Source organism: Odocoileus virginianus, chromosome X (genome assembly GCF_023699985.2).
Source record: "Odocoileus virginianus isolate 20LAN1187 ecotype Illinois chromosome X, Ovbor_1.2, whole genome shotgun sequence".
Classification (NCBI taxonomy): domain Eukaryota; kingdom Metazoa; phylum Chordata; class Mammalia; order Artiodactyla; family Cervidae; genus Odocoileus; species Odocoileus virginianus.
The window spans coordinates 32,697,795-32,716,105 of NC_069708.1; positions in this window are offsets into that span (position 1 = coordinate 32,697,795).

An 18,311-nucleotide genomic window follows, 5' to 3' on the forward strand; every position below is an offset into this window, starting at 1 on the left:
GGAGTCTGCCCCCATGTGGATGAGTGTCTTATGAAGGTTTTCTGGTTGGGGGAACTTGTGCGTATGTTCTGGTGGTTGGAGCTGGACCTTTTCTTTCTGAAGGGTGGTGCCATGTTCAATAGTGTGTTTTGGGGTGCCTATGGATTTGGAATCACTCTGTGGAGCCTATCTGCTAATGTGCAGCGTTGTGCTTCTGTTTCTCTGCAGGATTGGCATGGAGAGTCCATCTCTGGAGTTTTCTGGGCTTTGAGTTGAGCTTGGTCTTAGTGTTGAAAATGAGGTCTTTAGGAGGGCTCTCACTATCAATGTTCCCTGGGATCAGGAGTTCTCTGGTGGATCACAGTCCTGGATTTGGGCCTCTAACCTCAAGCGTTCAAGCCTGACTGTTTACTCTAGCACCAAGACCTCACAAGCCACATAGAACAGAAGACAAAACTCCAAGACTTTTGGTGAAGGCAACACTCAACATCCCAGAATACCCAATGAAACTGACCCCAGAATCCTCTGACATTTCTCAGATCTCTGGACTTATTGTGGTCAGTGTGGGGTCAACTCATCCTCAGATCTGGTGTTATGTCATCTTGTCCTTTCTCCTAAAGCTCACAATTGCCCATAAAGTCCCTGTTCCACGCACAGACATGAGGGGGCAAAGACTGAGGCCTAGTAGGGTGTATTTGTCACTTGGGCTACAGAGTGGTGAGGATATAACAGTCACAGCTGGGATGTACTGGGGAGTGTCTGCAGAGATAGAAACCTGCAGGATATTGTTATAATCCTGACAGGTCATGTGTTCTCCCAGAGCAATTGTCTCCAGATCATGAGTCCTTTCAAAGAGCCAAACTGTTTAAGTTCCCAGCAAAGTGTGGGCAGTAACCTGTGCCTGCTCATAGTCTGGTAGTAGCTGTCACCTCTGGGGTTGGGACAGTATCAGCTACAATTTTTTGTCTGCTGCCTCACTTTCCCCTGCTTTCACAGTGACAGTAGCTTCCAATTCCACAACTGGTGCTCCAACTGGTTTTGCTGCTTTTGGTGGCCACTGGCAGGCACTCAGCCACTGTCTGCATATGTGGAGTTAGTGTCTTGGCAACAAGGACTTCTTGCCACTCTGAGATGCCAAGTCTTGTCTCTGGACTCCCTCCACTGAGCTGAATTAGCCTTCTCAGTGTATCCTCACAGCAGTGCATCCTGGTCCTCTCTGTGGGATCTGACACCCACTCCTGAGCCTGGTACCATGCCTGCACTGTCTGCTGTGGGCAGTGGTGTGCAAGTTGCTTCTATGCTGGAAAGTGCTGTTCTGTAGTGATTTCTGTGGTGAATTTTCTCTCTTTTGCCTTCTGAGCCCTTGCTGTTGCACTCTCCTCTGAAGTTCTGAAGGTCCTCCCTGGCTCAGCCTATAGGGGGCTTTCCTAGTGTGTAGGAACTTTCCTCCTTTGAGACTCCCTCCCTGAGGTGCAAATCCACATCTTGAAATCCTTTGACTCTTTTTTTGTCTTTATCTTTTGCTTTACCTCATTCTAAGAATATTGGCTTGCCTTTTTGGAAGTTGGGGGTCTTTTGCTAGCGTTCAGAAGTTGTTCTTTAGGAGTCATTTCATATTCAGATGAATTTGTGATGTGTTTGTGGGGAGGAAGGTGATCTCTTTGTCTTACTCCTGCACCATCTTTTTCTGCCCCACCCTTACCCCATGAAGGTTATGGTGCTGAGAGTCCTTATTTCTCCGTATTCTGGCGTTATTATCAGTGTGATCATTGCAGGATTGTTAGGATGACAGGGCAACCCTGAACAGTAATAAGTATAGAAATATTTTATTTTTAATTGTTTTAAACCTCTTAGCTTCAGGATAATTTGTACTCCATTTCTTATAATTAAGTCAGTGGCACAATATAGAAGAAATTCTAAATCAATTATCTTACTGTTCCAGGTTACTTGTCTGAGCAGTGAACTTTGGTTGCTATTCATAAACCACTGGTAAAAACAGGATATAACATCACTTCCTTGGGTTTAAAATAAAAATCCCCTACAAGAGTAAGTAGTGCAATCAAAGTTAATATGTAAGACCAGACACTTAAAACTCATTAGTATTCAGCTGTTAATGAAGAAAGTTATAGGCTCGGGAATTTACCAGATAATAAATTTACCAAAGATTCATGACATCATAAAGAGATTATATAGATTGCTCGAGCCTATTCTATTGGGCCAGCCTGCCCTATTCAAAGTGAAATTTTGACCCCACTTTTGATAGAGTGGGCAAAGTGAATAGTAGAGCAAAGAAAATCCCTGCTGTACACACCAAAGCTTAAAATGTGCAGACTAGCATGAAGGCCACTGGTATAAGCACATGTCATATATTTGGCACTTGTAACTTCCCCAAATGAGTGTCATTGTTTCTTTTTGCCTGTTACAAAGACCAAACTGCTTTGTTCAAACATTTGGCTTATCGGTCAGCTCTAAATGAGTTTCTTATGGACTGTGTGTTCTTCAGCAGCTTCCTTACCATTTAATTAGGAAGTGTAGGATACCCAGAAAAGAAGTAGTGAACATTACAGACATTGCAGAATAAGATAATTCCGTGGCCTCAGAGCTTGATAAATGTTGGACCCAGTGAATATTTGAAAGGGCCTTTGAAGGATAAAAGGCAGTTATGATTTCAATGGGCAGAAAGGCATATTTTTCCCCATACTAGACTATTTTGGTGTTCCTATTAGGATTAGTTTATCAATGACCTGAGCATACGCTAGCTGTTTTTTTTCCTACCCATGCTTTTCACTTATCCTGTACCTACTTCATGAATATAAAGAAATAAGCTTAATAGACAAATGAAAAGCTGTTATCTTCTAAGCCACAAAAGTTTGTGAACTGAATTCAGTGTATGTTGAAGTATAACTCCAAATATTCAAAACTGAACAGAGAAACCTTGATCACTTCCTCCAAAACAATGAATTTAAATTAATTATACTTTAGTCATTAATGTAGAACCCTTTGAAATTATTCCATGTAGCACTCATCACCACCTGCTTTTATATTAGTTTCTTTCTCAAGCACAGCCTGGCACTCCACTAAACATACTTCAACTTTGGCAGACAGTTTAAATGCAGAAATAATCTCTTCTTCTTTGATTTTACAATTGGCAATAAATTGAGCACTCAGAGACCTGATTGCAACTTGAGAAGTTGCAACACTTTAAATTCTGTTTCCCAAAGGCTCAAGCCTCCAATTAGAGAACTCTGAACAATCAAGCAGCTGAGCTCTCTAACAGAGAGTTTGAGAGTTCAGGCCAGAATAGGAAACCCAGTAAGTGCTTTAAATGTCAATCTTGAAACCTTTAAAACTCAAGGTTTCAAAGACAGTGGAGGAATAAGATGGGGAGACCACTTTCTACCCCACAAATTCATTGAAAGAACATTTGAACACTGAGCAAATTCCACAAAACAAGTACTGCATGCTGGCAGAAGATATCAGGCACTGAGAAAGGCAGCCCATTGTCTTCGAAAGAGGTAGGAAAAAATATAAAAGATAAAAAGAGAGGCAAAAGAGGTATGGATGGAGATCCATCCCGGGAAGGGAGTCTTAAAAAGACAGAAGCTTCCAAACACCAGGAAACACTCTCACCGATGGGTCTGTGGCGAGTCTTGGATTCTCAGAGGGCAACATAACTGGGAGGAAAAATAAATAAATAAATAATTAATTAAAACCCACAGGTTACATGCCTAATGGCAATTCCCAGCAGAGAAGCATCCCAGACGCACACATCTGCCACTGGCAAGTGGGGGCTGGACAGGGAGGTGCGAGCTGCATTGCTTAGAGTAAGGACTGGGTCTGAATGCCCTAAGGGCAACCTGAGGGAATTAGCCTCTGGTGAAAAGCCCTAACCTAGAAACTGCCAGACCTGCACACAGAACAAAGGACTAAGCAGAGCTAGCCAGCTGTGGACTGGCCCATCTCCTGCCAGAGCCAGGGAGGCTGTGGCAGCCAGAGTCGGAAAGGGGCAATCAAGGCCCCAGAGAGGCATCCTACACCAAACTGCAAGCAGGCTTCAGTGCTAACCAAGACTTCTTGGGATTCTGGATGGTTGACATCAGCCAGAAGGGTTGCAGCCAGAGATCAACCCCCCAGAAGAGACGGCACAACTGAGAAAGTACACCCATTGTACACCCAGAAAACCGAGTGGCTGGGATAGGGGAGGTGATAAGATGCACCCCCAACCTGGGGGTGACTGCGTTCACCAAGCACCTGGTCACCTGAGCTGCTTGAACCTGGGAAAGGCACACAACGCAGGCCCAAGCAAGTCTGTGCCTTTGTGGAGTACCCAAGAACCAGAACCTGAGCGACTTAGACCTGGGAAGAGCATGCAAGCCAGGGCCCGCCTCAGACAGTTCCCAGCAGAGCAACTTAGAGCCTGAGAAGTATAGACCATGAAAGCACACATGCCGTCAGCGAGGGCAAACCCAGTGCAGCTGAAATACTGGGAGCACTCCCTACACACGACGGTGATATTTGTTTGCAGTGTTCCTCCCTCCCCGCAGCGTGACTGAACAAGTGAGCCTAAAAATGTGACCACCATCACTCTCTTGTGTCAGGGCAGAAATTAGACACTGAAGAGACCAGCAAACAGAAAAAGCTAAAGTAAACAGAGGGAACCTATTTGGAAGTGACAGGTGCAACAGATTAAAACTCTGTAGTTAGCACCAGCTACATAGGAAGGGGCCTATAGATCTTGAGAAGAAGTATAAGCCAGATCAAGGAACTATCTGAAAATGAACTGACCCCACACTGTCCGCAACAGCTCCAGAGAAATTCCTAGATATGTTTTTACTATTATCATTTAAAAACATTTTTAAGTCCTCTACTACTCCTTTAATTTTCATTTTTATAACCTACTATTACCCTGCAAAAAAGTCCCTATTTTTAAAGCAAACTTCATGGGTGTGTGTGTTTGTGTGTGTGTGTGTGTATACTATTTATGACTTTTTTTTAATATTGTATTTTTGAGAATCTAACATCTACTCTAGATTTTTAATCTTTGATTTTTGATATTTGTTATCAATTTTGTACCTTTAAGAACCCAAATTTCAGTACCCATTTTTACTTGGGAGTGAGATGACTGGCTTGATTGCTCTCTCCCCCTTTTGACTCTCCTTTTTCTCCACCAGGTCACCTCTATCTCCTTGCTCCCTCTTCTTTTCTATACCCAGTTGTGTGAATCTCTTTGTGTGTTCTGGGTTGTGGAGAACACTTAGGGAACTGATTACTGGCTGGATCTGACTCCTTTTGATTCCCCCCTTTCTCCTCCTGGCCACCTCGGTCTCCTTCCTCCCTCTTCTCTTCTTTGTGTAACTCCATGAACATCTTTGAGGGGGCCAGACTGTGAAGAACACATAGGGAAGTGATTACTGGCTAGCTTGTTCTCTCCCCTTTTGATTCCTCCTCTTCTCCTCCTGCTCACTTCTATCTCCTTCCTCATTCTTCTCCTCGCCATGTAACTTTGTGAATGTCTCTGGGTATCCTTCACTGTGGGCAAACTATTCATCATTTAGTTCAGTTCAGCTCAGTTCAGTTCAGTCGCTCAGTCGTGTCCAACTCTTTACGACCCCATGAATAGCAGCACGCCAGGCTGCCCAGTCCGTCACAAACTCAGGGAGTTTACTCAAACTCATTTCCATTGAGTCGGTGATGCCATCCAACCATCTCATCTTCTATCATCCCCTTCACCTACTGCCCTCAATCCCTCCCTGCATCAGGGTCTTTTCCAATGAGTCAACTCTTTGCATAAGGTGGCCAAAGTATTGGAATTTCAGCTTCAGCATTAGTCCTTGCAATGAACACCCAGGACTGATCTCCTTTAGGATGAACTGGTTGGATCTCCTTGCAGTGCAAGGGACTTCTCAAGAGTCTTCTCCAACACAACAGTTTAAAAGCATCAATTCTTTGGGGCTCAGCTTTCTTCACAGTTCAACTCTCACTTCCATACATGACCACTGGAAAAAGCATAGCCTTGACTAGACGGACCTTTGTTGGCAAAGTAATGTCTCTGGTTTTAAATATGCTATCTAGGTTGGTCATCACTTTCCTTCCAATGAGTAAGCATCTTTTAATTCTATGGCTGCAATCACCATCTGCAGTGATTTTGAAGCCCAGAAAATAAAGTCAGCCACTGTTTCCCCATCTAACTTGCCATGAAGTGATGAGACCGGATGCCATGATCCTAGTTTTCTGAATGTTGAGCTCTAAGCCAACTTTTTCACTCTCTTCTTTCACTTTCATCAAGAGGCTTTTTAGTTCTTCTTCACTTTCTGCCATAAGGGTGGTGTCATCTGCATACCTGAGTTTATTGGTATTTCTCCCGGCAATCTTGATTCTGGCTTGTGCTTCTTCCAGCCCAGTGTTTGTCATGAGGTACTCTGCATATAAGTGAAATAAGCTGGGTGATAATATACAACCTTGACATACTCCTTTTCCTATTTGGAGCCAGTCTGTTGTTCCATGTCCAGTTCTATTTGTTGCTTTCTGACCTGCATATAGGTTTCTGAAGAGGCAGGTCAGGTGGTCTGGTATTCCCATCTATTTCAGAATTTTACAGTTTATTGTAAAATTTTACAGTTTATCCACACAGTCAAAGGCTTTGGCATAGTCAATAAAGCAGAAATAGATGCTTTTCTGGAAATCTCTTGCTTTTTCAATGATCCAGCGTATGTTGGCAATTTGATCTTTGACTCCTCTGCCTTTTCTAAAACCAGCTTGAACATCTGGAAGTTCATGGTTCACGTTTTGCTGAAGCCTGGCTTGGAGAATTTTGAGCATTACTTTACTAGCGTGTGAGATGAGTGCACTTATGCAGTAGTTTGAGCAATCTTTGGGATTGCCTTTCTTTGGGATTGGAATGAAAACTGATCTTTTCCAGTCCTGTGGCCACTGCTGAGTCTTCCAAATTTGCTGGCATATTGAGTGCAGCACTTTCACAGCATCATCTTTCAGGATTTGAATTACCTTAACAGGAATTCCATCACTTCCACTAGCGTTGTTCATAGTGATGCTTCCTAAGGCCCACTTGACTTCGCATTCCAGGATGTCTGGCTCTAGGTGAGTGATCACACCATCATGGTTATCTGGGTCATGATGATCTTTTTTGTACAGTTCTTCTGTGTATTTTTACCACCTCTTCTTAATATCTTCTGCTTCACTTAGGTCCATACCATTTCTGTCCTTTATTGAGCCCATCTTTGCGTAAAATGTGTCCTTGGTATCTCTAATTTTCTTGAAGAGATCTCTAGTATTCCCCATTCTGTTTTTTCCTCTAGTTCTTTGCATTGATCGCTGAGGAAGGTTTTCTTATCTCTCCTTGCTATTCTTTGGAACTCGGCATTCAAATGGGAATATCTTCCCTTTTCTCCTTTACTTTTCACTTTCTTCTTTTTACAGCTATTTGTAAGGCCTTCTCAGAGAGCCATTTTGCCTTTTTGCATTTCTTTTCCATTGGGATAGTCTTGATCCCTGTCTCCTGTACAATGTCACGAACCTCTGTCCCTAGTTCATCAGGCACTTTGTCTGTCAGATCTAGTCCCTTAAATATATTTCTCACTTTGGCTGTATAGTCATAAGGGATTGATTTAGGTCATACCTGAGTGGTATAGTGGTTTTCTCCAATTAGTGGTTTTATTCAATTTAAATCTGAATTTGGCAATAAGGAGTTCATGATCTGAGCCACAGTCAGCTCCCAGTCTTGTTTTTGCTGACTGTATAGAGCTTCTCCAGCTTTGGCTGCAAAGAATATAATCAATCTGATTTCGGTGTTCACCATCTGGTGATGTCCATGTGTAGAATCTTCTCTTGTGTTGTTGGAAGAGGGTGTTTGCTATGACCAGTGCGTTCTGTTGGCAAGACTCTATTAGTCTTTGCCCTGCTTGATTCCATACTCCAAGGCCAAATTTCCCTGTTACTCCAGGTGTTTCTTGAGTTCCTACTTTTGCATTCCAGTCACCTATAATGAAAACGACATCTTTTTTGAGTGTTAGTTTGAAAAGGTTTTGTAGGTCTGTATAGAACCGTTCATCTTCACCTTCTTCAGCATTACTTGTTGGGGCATAGGCTTGGATTACCGTGATATTGAGTGGTATCAACCTAGATGTTTTATGATCAGTGCTGTATAAATGGAGAAGTCTTGAGGCTACTGTAAGAATAAGAATGAAAACCAGAGGCAGGGGCTTAAATCTAAAACCTGAGAATACCAGAGATCTCCTGACTCTGGAGAACATTAATCAATAAGAGCTCATCAAAAGCCTCTATACCTACACTGAAACCAAGCTCCACCCAAGAGCAAACAAGTTCCAGAGCAAGACATACCACGTAAATTCTCCAGCAACACAGGAACATAGCCCTGAGCTTCAACATACAGGCTGCCCAAAGTCACACCAAACCCACTGACCTCTCAAAACTCACTACTGGACACTTCATTGCACTCCAGAGAGGAAATCCAGCTCAACTCACCAGAACAATGATACAAGCTTCCCTAACCAGGAAATTTTGACAAGCGACCCATCCAACCACAACCAAAATGAGGAACCTCCACAATAAGGAGGAATCACAAACTGCCAGAATACAGAAAGGCCACCCTAATAACAGCAATATAATAAGATGAAAAGGCAGAGAAATACTCAACACATAAAGGAACAGGATAAATGCCCGCCAAACCAAGCAAAAGAGGAAGAGATAGGCAATCTACCTGATAAAGAATTCCGAATAATGGTAGTGAAAATGACCCAAAATCTTGAAAACTAAATGGAGTTACAGGTAAATAGCCTGGAGACTGGGATTGAGAAGATGCAAGAAATGTTTAACAAGGACCTATAAGAAACAAAAAAGTGACTCTTTTGAATCTAATGAATAAGGCAGTAAATGAGATCAAAAACAGTCTGGAGGGAACCAAGAGTAGAATAATGGAGGCAGAAGATAGGATAAGTGAGGTAGAAGATAGAATGGTAGAAATAAATGAAACAGAGAGGAAAATAGAATTAAAAGAAATGAGGGCAACCTCAGATACCTCTGGGACAGTATGAAAAGCCCCAACATTCGAATCATAGGAATCCCAGAAGAAGAAGACAAAAAGAAAGACCATGAGAAAATACCTGAGGAGATAATAGTTGAAAACTTCCCTAAAATGAGAAAGAAAATAGTTGCCAAAGTACAAGAAACCCAGAGAGTAAAACACTGGCTAAACCCAAGGCAAAACACCCCAAGACACATATTAATCAAATTAACAAAATCAAACACAAAGAACAAATATTAAAAGCAGCAAGGGAAAAACAACAAATAACACACAAGAGGATTCCCTTAAGGATAACAGCTGACCTTTCAATAGAAACTCTTCAGGCCAGAAGGGAATGGCAGGACATACTTAAGTTGATGAAAGAGAAAAACCTACAACCCAGATTACTGTACCCATCAAGGATCTCATTCAAATATGAAAGAGAAGTCAAAAGCTTTACAGAGAAGCAAAAGCTGAGAGAATTCAGCATCATTAAACCAGCTCTCCAACAAATGCTAAAGGATCTTTTTTAGACAGGAAACACAGAAAGGATGTATAAACTCGAACCCAAAGCAACAAAGTAAATGGCAACAGGATCATAACTATCAATAATTACCTTAAATGTAAATGAGTTGAATGCACCAACCAAAAGACAAATACTGGAGGTAGGTATGGATACAAAAACAAGACCCCTATATGTGTTGTCTACAAGAGACCTACCTCAAAACAAGGGACACATACAGACTGAAAGTGAAGGGCTGGAAAAAGGTGTTCCATGCAGAAAGGTGAGCAATAGAAATTAGGAGTAGTGATACTCATATCAGTTAAAATAGACTTTGAAATAAAGTCTGTGAAAAGAGACAAAGAAGGACACTAATTATCAAAGTTTCAATCCAAGAAGAAGATATAACAACTATAAATATATATGCACCCAACACAGGAGCACCACAATATGTAAAGCAAATGTTAACAAGTATCAAAGGGGAAATTAACAATAACACAATAATAGTGGGAGACTTTAATACCCCACTCACACCTATGGATAGATCAACTAAACAGAAAATTAACAAGGAAACACAAACTTTAAATGATACAATAGGCCAATTAGACCTAATTGATATCTATAGGACATTTTACTCCAAAACAATGAATTTCACCTTTTTCTCAAGTGCACGTGAAACCCACTCCAGGACAGTTCACACCCTGGGCCATAAATCTAGCCTTGGAAAATCCAAAAAATTTGAAATGATTCCAAGCATCTTTTCTGACCACAATACAGTAAGGTTAGATGTCAGTTACAGGAGAAAAACTATTAAAAGTTACAAGATATGGAGGCTGTACAACATGCTTCTGAATAAGCAACAAATCAAAAAAGAAATCAAAATATGCATGGAAACTAATGAAAATGAAAACTCAACAACCCAAAACCTATGGGACACTGTAAAAGCAGTGCTAAGGAGAAGATTCATAGCAATACAGCCTTACCTCAAGAAACAAGACAAAAGTCAAATAAATAACCTAACTCTACACCTAAATCAACTAGAAATGAAGAACCCCAGGATTAGTAGAAGGAAAGAAATCTTAAAAATAAGGGCAGAAATAAATGAAAAAGAAACAACAGAGACTGTCAGGGAACATTTAACTGGAGGATTCCTACATGCTGTTTCTCATAAATCCTCTGCTCCTTATCAGTTTCTGGCAACAGGAATGAGCAGAACAGCACGCTGTTCCCAGCACTGAGGTCATAGGATGAAACACATGAATGAATCTCCTTCAGTAATAATAATAATAATAATCTCCTTATGACAAAACTGCTTCATCTTGATCCTCTTTCTTGAGATATGGTTTGTCTCCTGACTTTATGACCCTTGTTTATCCCTTGTTCCCTTGATTATGGTTGCTGTATGTTGAGTTTTCTGATCTTTATCATTGTCAAAAGAAATTCCTATATATACAACAGCCTATATATACTCAGAGTAAGATCATTAAAGCACCCTTGCTCCACCAGAGGCTTGGGTCCCCGTGTCTTTCTTTCTCTCTCTCTCTCTCCCTCTCTCTCTCTCCCCTCCTCCCTCCAGCTAATTCTCTGGAGCGTGGAAACCCACCGAGCTCACTCTCCTGCCTGGGCTTTCAAAACCTCCTCGAGAGGGCGCCCTGTGCCTTCGTGAGCGGTGCAATCCCTGTTCTAGGGTTTTATTGGTTCTCTGCGTAAACCAGGGAATATTAACTTCTTTCTTTCACTTTCTTACCGTCGACTCCGGACCACCAGGTTCCAGTCCATTAAAGGACTGCAACAAGTGGCACCCGAAACAGGGACCTGGAATACGTGGCATTTCGGACAGAGTGACTCGGGACCTATTGAGGTTGGGACCTATTGAAGTAGGTAAGTATTAAGACATGGATCAAAGGCCTGGAAAGCCCCATCATGTGTCTACTTTACTTCACCACTTCTTCACATTTCAGGAACTTCTGGTTTCATGTCAATGAATAGAGGCTTGCCTTCAAACAGTAGTCGAGCATAATCCCTGGTTCCCTGATGAAGGCAGTTTTGATTTAGAAATTTGGCACTGGGTGAAAGAAAATGTTGAACAGCCTCTGGGCAGGGAGAGAATATTCCAATTGATCTGGCCCCTATGGGCTCTCATTAAACCTGTAATGCTGCCATTTCAAGGTAATTCTAGCCCTCACAATATCGACAACAGGCAGAACACTTGTCATATGAATATGAATTAGATGATGAAACTTTACAAAAGACCCAATTAGAACAACATAAAATATTTCAAAATTTTCCTACTAGCCCTGCCCCACTGCTCCAAATGCTCCTCCTCTGCCAGCAGGCACAAATCCAAGTCTCTCCTTTGTTAGAACCTAATGATTCTGACAACGACTCTCCTAAGACACTTTTTGACACCCAAACTAGCAATACTCTCCTGGACATTAATGATAAGTCTTTATCACAGACTCATACTTGCAAAAAAACCGATACCTACTCACTATTTTCTGTGACAGAAGCTCTCTGAATTACTGGCTTTGCAATCACAAGTCTCTGAACCCGATGGTTTGTCCGCCTTTCCAGTTTTGAGAAATCCTGAAGCTCAAAGACACATGATACCTCAATATGAAAGTATTAGTCTTTTTTACATACAACAAATGAAAAAGCCTGTAACTATGTATAGCCCATATTTGCCTTTTACTAAAGAGCTAAATGCTGTGCCATCTTCTATTGGAAACTTTATTCCCTATGATTGGCAAATTTCAGTAAAAGCTCTCCTTAAACCAGGAGAATATCTTCAATGGACAATGTGGTTTCATGATATAGCCAGAGATGATGCTAACAAGAATGCCCGAGCTGGCACTCCCAAAACCAAATTACTTTTGAAATGTTAACTGACACCAGACAATTTGATGCCATAGAAGCTCAAATACAATGCCCTCCCTTGTTGCATGAACAATTAACAACAGTGGCCCTTGAAGCTTTGGATCAAATTACTCCTCAAGGAGAACCTACAAGTAGCTACACTAAAATAATTACAAGGACCTAGTGAAAATTATGCTGATTTTTTAAGCTAGATTAGAAACTGCTATTTCCCATACTGTAATCGTAGAAGAAGCAAAAAAAAAAAAAAAAAAAAACAGCTAGAAAAATTACTAGGTTATGAGAATGCATATCAGAAATGTCAAAAAGCTATTGCTCCGATTCATGAGACTGAGACTATTATTGATTATTTGAAGGCTTGTTGCAATCTAGGATCAGAAACTCAAAAGATCCCAATGCTAGCTGAAACAATGGCTGCTGTCTTTATTTCAGGATGTTTTACATGTGGAAATAAGAACTATTTAAAAAGGGACTGCCCCAGGAAAGCTAACAAAAGACCTCCAAAATTCTGCCCTCGCTGCCGTAGAGGAATGCATTGGGCCAAAGATTGTAAATTTAAATTTGATTTTGAAAGAAAACTTATTCCAGAAAACTCCAAACAGTGGACCGCCCAGGTCCCATTCAACAAAAACAAGGGGAAAATTCCATATTTTCCCTCAAACCCTCAACATCCGGCAGTGCTGCCATTGATACACCAGTCGTAAATGATTTTATCTTTTACCCTCAAGCAGTCCCTTCTAGAATACCTACCAGATGTTTTGGGCCCGTGCCCCCGCAAACCTTTGGTCTTTTGTTTGACTGATCTAGTTTGACTTCTAAAGGAATTACTGTTCACCCTGGAGTAATTGATTCAGATTATAAAGGAGAAATTCAAATTATGATGTCATCTCAGATTCTATGGCAATTCAAAAAGGGGGACAAAATTATTCAATTACTTCTTTTACCTTACATTTCTATTAACTCCTCTAATGATGTATGGACAGGTGGATTCGGCAGTATACATCAAAAACAATCCTTATGGACATCATTGGTATCTGACTATGCCCGACCAAATATAAATATCAAAATTAATGGTAAAAGATTTTCTGTTCTCCTCAACAGATCTGATATTATTATTATTTCCAAACACTTATACCCCAAATCCTGGCCTATACAAAAAGTCTCTTGCCAAATTGCAGGAATTTCTCAAACCAAAGTACAAGAGGTTCATCACAGTATTCAAATCTACCTATGTGAGGGACCAGAAGGCCAACCTACAACATTAAGAATTTATGTGATAGATACAACTCTTAATCTAAATAGGAAGGGACTTGTTTATGCAATGGCAAACTCAGATATATATTCCACATTTTTCCTAGGGGCCACTGCTCATTTTACAAATAATGCAATTATTAAAATAACTTGGAAGGACAATGAGCCCATTTGGACAGAGTAGTGGCCCCTTATGAAAGAAAAAAATACAGGCTGCTAAAGAATTTATAGACACACAATTAGAATTGAAACATATCGAGGGATCTTGCTCTCCTTGGAACTCTCCTATTTTTGTTATAAAAAAGAAATCTAACAAATGGTGTTTCTTAACATACCTCAGAAAAGTTAATGCGTCTATGAAACCTATGGGTGCATTGCAACCAGGGACCCCATCACCTACTACTATTCCTCAAAGTTGGCACATTATTATTATTGATTTACAAGATTGCTTTTTAAATATACCTTTACACCTGAAATGGCAACCCACTCCAGTATTCTTGCCTGGAAAATCCCATGGACTGAGGATCCTGGTAGGCTACAGTCCATGGGATCTCAAAGAGTTGGACACGACTGAGCGACTTCACTTCACTTCACACCCTTTAGGCCAAGAGAGAGATTCACGTTCTCTCTCCGTTTTCCTAATCACTTCGGGCCTCATGAACGATATCAATGGACTGTGCTACCTCAAGGAATGATGAATTCTCCCACCATGTGTCAATACTACATAGCTAAAGCCCTTGAGCCTGTGAAGAAACAATATCCTGACTTTCTTGTTATTCATTATATGGATGATATATTGTTTCTGGCTCCATCTGTTTTAGAAACTCAACACATGTTTGATATAGCTCAACAATGCTTTAAAAACTTTGGGTTAATCATTGCCCCTGAAAAAAGTCAAACCTCTACACCTTACCATTATTTAGGATTTGTTGTTAATAGACAATATATTACCCCAATATAATACAGATTCATATTGATAAATTATCAATTTTAAATGATTTTCAAAAATTCTGAGGTGATATAAATTGGATTAGACCCTCATTAGGCATTGCTAATTATCAACTGACTAATCTATTTAATACTTTGAAAGGAGATCCTAATTTAAATAGCCCTCGTTCACTTTATCAAGAGGCACAAGAGGAACTCTAGTGCAAAATAAATTACAAAATCAGTTTCTTACTCGCATCAGAATAGATTTACCTCTAGCATTATTTATATTCCCCTCTCTTCATTCTCCCACAGGACTTCTTGCCCAACAAGAGCACCCAATAGAATGGATCTATACCCACTTTAGAGGAATGAAATTACTTACACCCTACCTTGATTTAATTGCTCTAATCATTATCAATGGAAGAAATAGAACTAAAACTCTACTTGGCTCTGATCCTCATAAAATTGTAATACCTATCAATAAATCTCAATTTGAGAACACATTACAAACTTCCACCAATTTCCAAATAGCTTTTCTGGAATATTTTGGAGAAATTTCATTTCATTATCCTTCAAACAAGCAATGTAATTTCTTCAAAAATACTGAATTTATTATTTCCTGCATCTTCAGATCATAGCCTACACCACAAGCTGAAGTTTTTTGTACAGATGGGACTAAAAATGCCAAAGCTTCATTCTGGTGTCTCAAAGAATATAAAGTCTTTTACACTAAATTCCATTCTGCTCAACAAAACGAATTATGTGCTCTTATTCAAGTTATTTGCCTACACCCTTACCCCATTAATATAGTTTCTGATACCTTGTATTCCATTTTCATATTAAAAAATATAGCAACCTCCACCATAAACTCCAAGCAACCAGTTATTCAACAACTCTTTTTCGAACTACAGTCTGTTAGTAGAAACCGCAATTCTCCCATTTATATTCCACATATTCGAGCACATTCCTGCCTTTCCAGGCCCATGACTCATGGTAATGAACAGGTTAAACTGGTTTCTTTTGCCTCTCTGTTGCACAAAAATGCTGGCTCTCTACAACAGCTATGGAAAATCTCATACCGCCAGGCTAAAGAACTTATTAATAATTGCTCTACTTGTAGACCCCTACATCTTTGACAAATTGCACAAGGTATTAATCCTCAGGTATTGAAACCTAATGAACTATGGCAGATGGATGTAACTCATTGCCCTAAACTCTCTCCATCTTCCTTCCTATATGTCTGTATTGACACCAATTCTTCTTTTATACGGGCCACACCTCTTAGCAGTGAAGCTACACAACACGTTATAACTCACCTATTAGCTTGCTTTGCTGTAATGGGAACTCCTAGTTCTACTAAAACAGACAATGGCCCAGCCTACACTTCAAGATATTTCAAACAATTTTTACAATCATTTTCTATTAAACATATCACAGGTATCCCTTATAATTCACAGGCACCAGGCATAGTTGAATTAGCACATCACACGCTGAAATTACAAATAAAAAAATTAAAAAGGGGGGAATACACAGGAACACTACTATCTAACCTATTTGCAAAACAGAAAAAGAGACACAGATGTACAGAACAGACTTTTGGTCTCTTTCACTTTCTTACCATCGACTCCGGACCACCAGGTTCTGGTCCATTAAAGGACCGCAACAAGAGACCATAGCAAAAATCAACAAAGCTAAAAGCTGGTTCTTTGAGAATATAAATAAAATTAACAAACCAATAGCCAGATTCATCAAGAAACAAAGGGAGAATAATCAAATCAACAAAATTAGAAATGAAAATGTAGACATCACAACAGATAACACAAATACAAAGGAAGCAACCTAGGTGCCCATCAGCAGACGAATGGATAAGAAAGTTGTGGTACATATACACAATGGAATATTAACCATTTAAAAGAATACATTTGAGTCAATTCTAATGAGGTGGATGAAACTGGAGCCCATTATACAGAGTGAAGTAAGCCAGAAAGTAAAACACCAATACAGTATACTGATGATATATATGGAATTTAGAAAGGTGGTAATGATAACCCCATATGCAAGATGGCAAAAGAGACACAGATGTACAGAACAGTCTTTTGGACTCTGTGGGAGAGGGCGAGGGTGGGATGATTTGGGAGAATGTCATTGAAACGTGTACATTATCATATGTGAAACAAATCGCCAGTCCAGGTTCGATGCATGAGACAGGGTGGTTGGTGCTGGTGCACTGGGATGACCCAGAGGGATGGGATGGAGAGGGAGGTGGGAAGGGGGTTCAGGATGTGGAACACATGTACACCCGTGGAGAATCCATGTCAATGTATGGGAAAACCACTACAATATTGTAAAGTAATTAGTCTCCAATTAAAATAAATAAATTTATATTAAAAAATAAATTAAAAAATAAAAAAAATAAAAGGTGTCATGAAAAGAATGAAAACAAATGAAAACTCAAAGTTTCAAGTGTAGTATTTCAAAGGGAAATTTTAGGTCTGTGCTATAAAGAGAAACCAAGTAAATTCCATGGTAGTGGACTTCTTTAAATTCCTGAAAGTTTAGTTTAAGAAATCCAAGAAAAAATATCCTAATGGTTACAGTTACTTTGACAAGAATTCCATTTACCTCAGTGTGCCATCATGAGACTGGAAGAAAATTGTAAGAAAATTAAGTTAGGGTATTTTCTCTGAGCTCCATCTCCATTCTAAAAAATTAGAAATAAGAAAAAAATATATCCTCCCAATACATATTTACATTAATTTTATTGGGTTGGCCAAAAGGTTCATCCATGTTTTTCATACCATCTTATGGAAGAACCCAAACAAACTTTTTTGCCTACTCAATAGTTTTGCCTTGGTGCACAAAGCCTTATCTCTGAGGTTCATTTCCTTCTCAGTCACAAGTCTGATTTCAGAAGCTGACACCTGTGTCTTTGCTCTGGACAGTTCTACAGAAAAACATGCAAAAAATAGTTTATCCCCCCCTCACCCACACAAAATTTTCAGCTTTTACCCCTTCTTAGTTCTTCCCATTAAGCTACTCTTTCCCTCCTATTCTGATTTCAATCCCATCCTTTTCCCTTAGATACTAATGGCTAATAATAATTTGTCCATAAAGAAGACTGTCATTTTAATGCATTCAAATTTCTATTTAACATCTGTTCGGTGTAATGTGTCTTCATTTATTTGAACTGGAATGAAGATTTTAAACAAAGATACAGACGTGTGTTCATGTGTGTGCTTATGCACACAGGCACACACACATATACACAGAAGTCTTTCCTGGAAATATTTCAAGATAAGTCAGGTCGAAGAGATGTTTGTCATGGAGTTTTTGAGTGAATCTAACTACACACCTTAATAGTTATAAAAGATATCTATATTGAACAAAATTGAAAATTCTAATTTGCCTTTTCTAAGGTTTTCCTCTCATGTTTCGTATTGGGGGTGTGTTGAGATCCCAAAATTAGCCCTTTGTTTGTAATAATTCTTCCATACTTCCCTGGTGGCTCAGATTGTAAAAGCGTCTGCCTACAATGCAAGAGACCTGGGTTCTATCCCTGGGTTGGGAAGATTCCCTGGAGAAGGAAATGGCAACCAACTTCAGTATTCTTGCCTGGAAAATTCCATAGACAGAGGAGCCTGGTAGGCTACAGTCCACGGGGTTGCAAAGAATCGGACACGACTGAGCAACTTCACTTCACTTTTACTGATAAATTGACTAGACTCTCCGATGAAA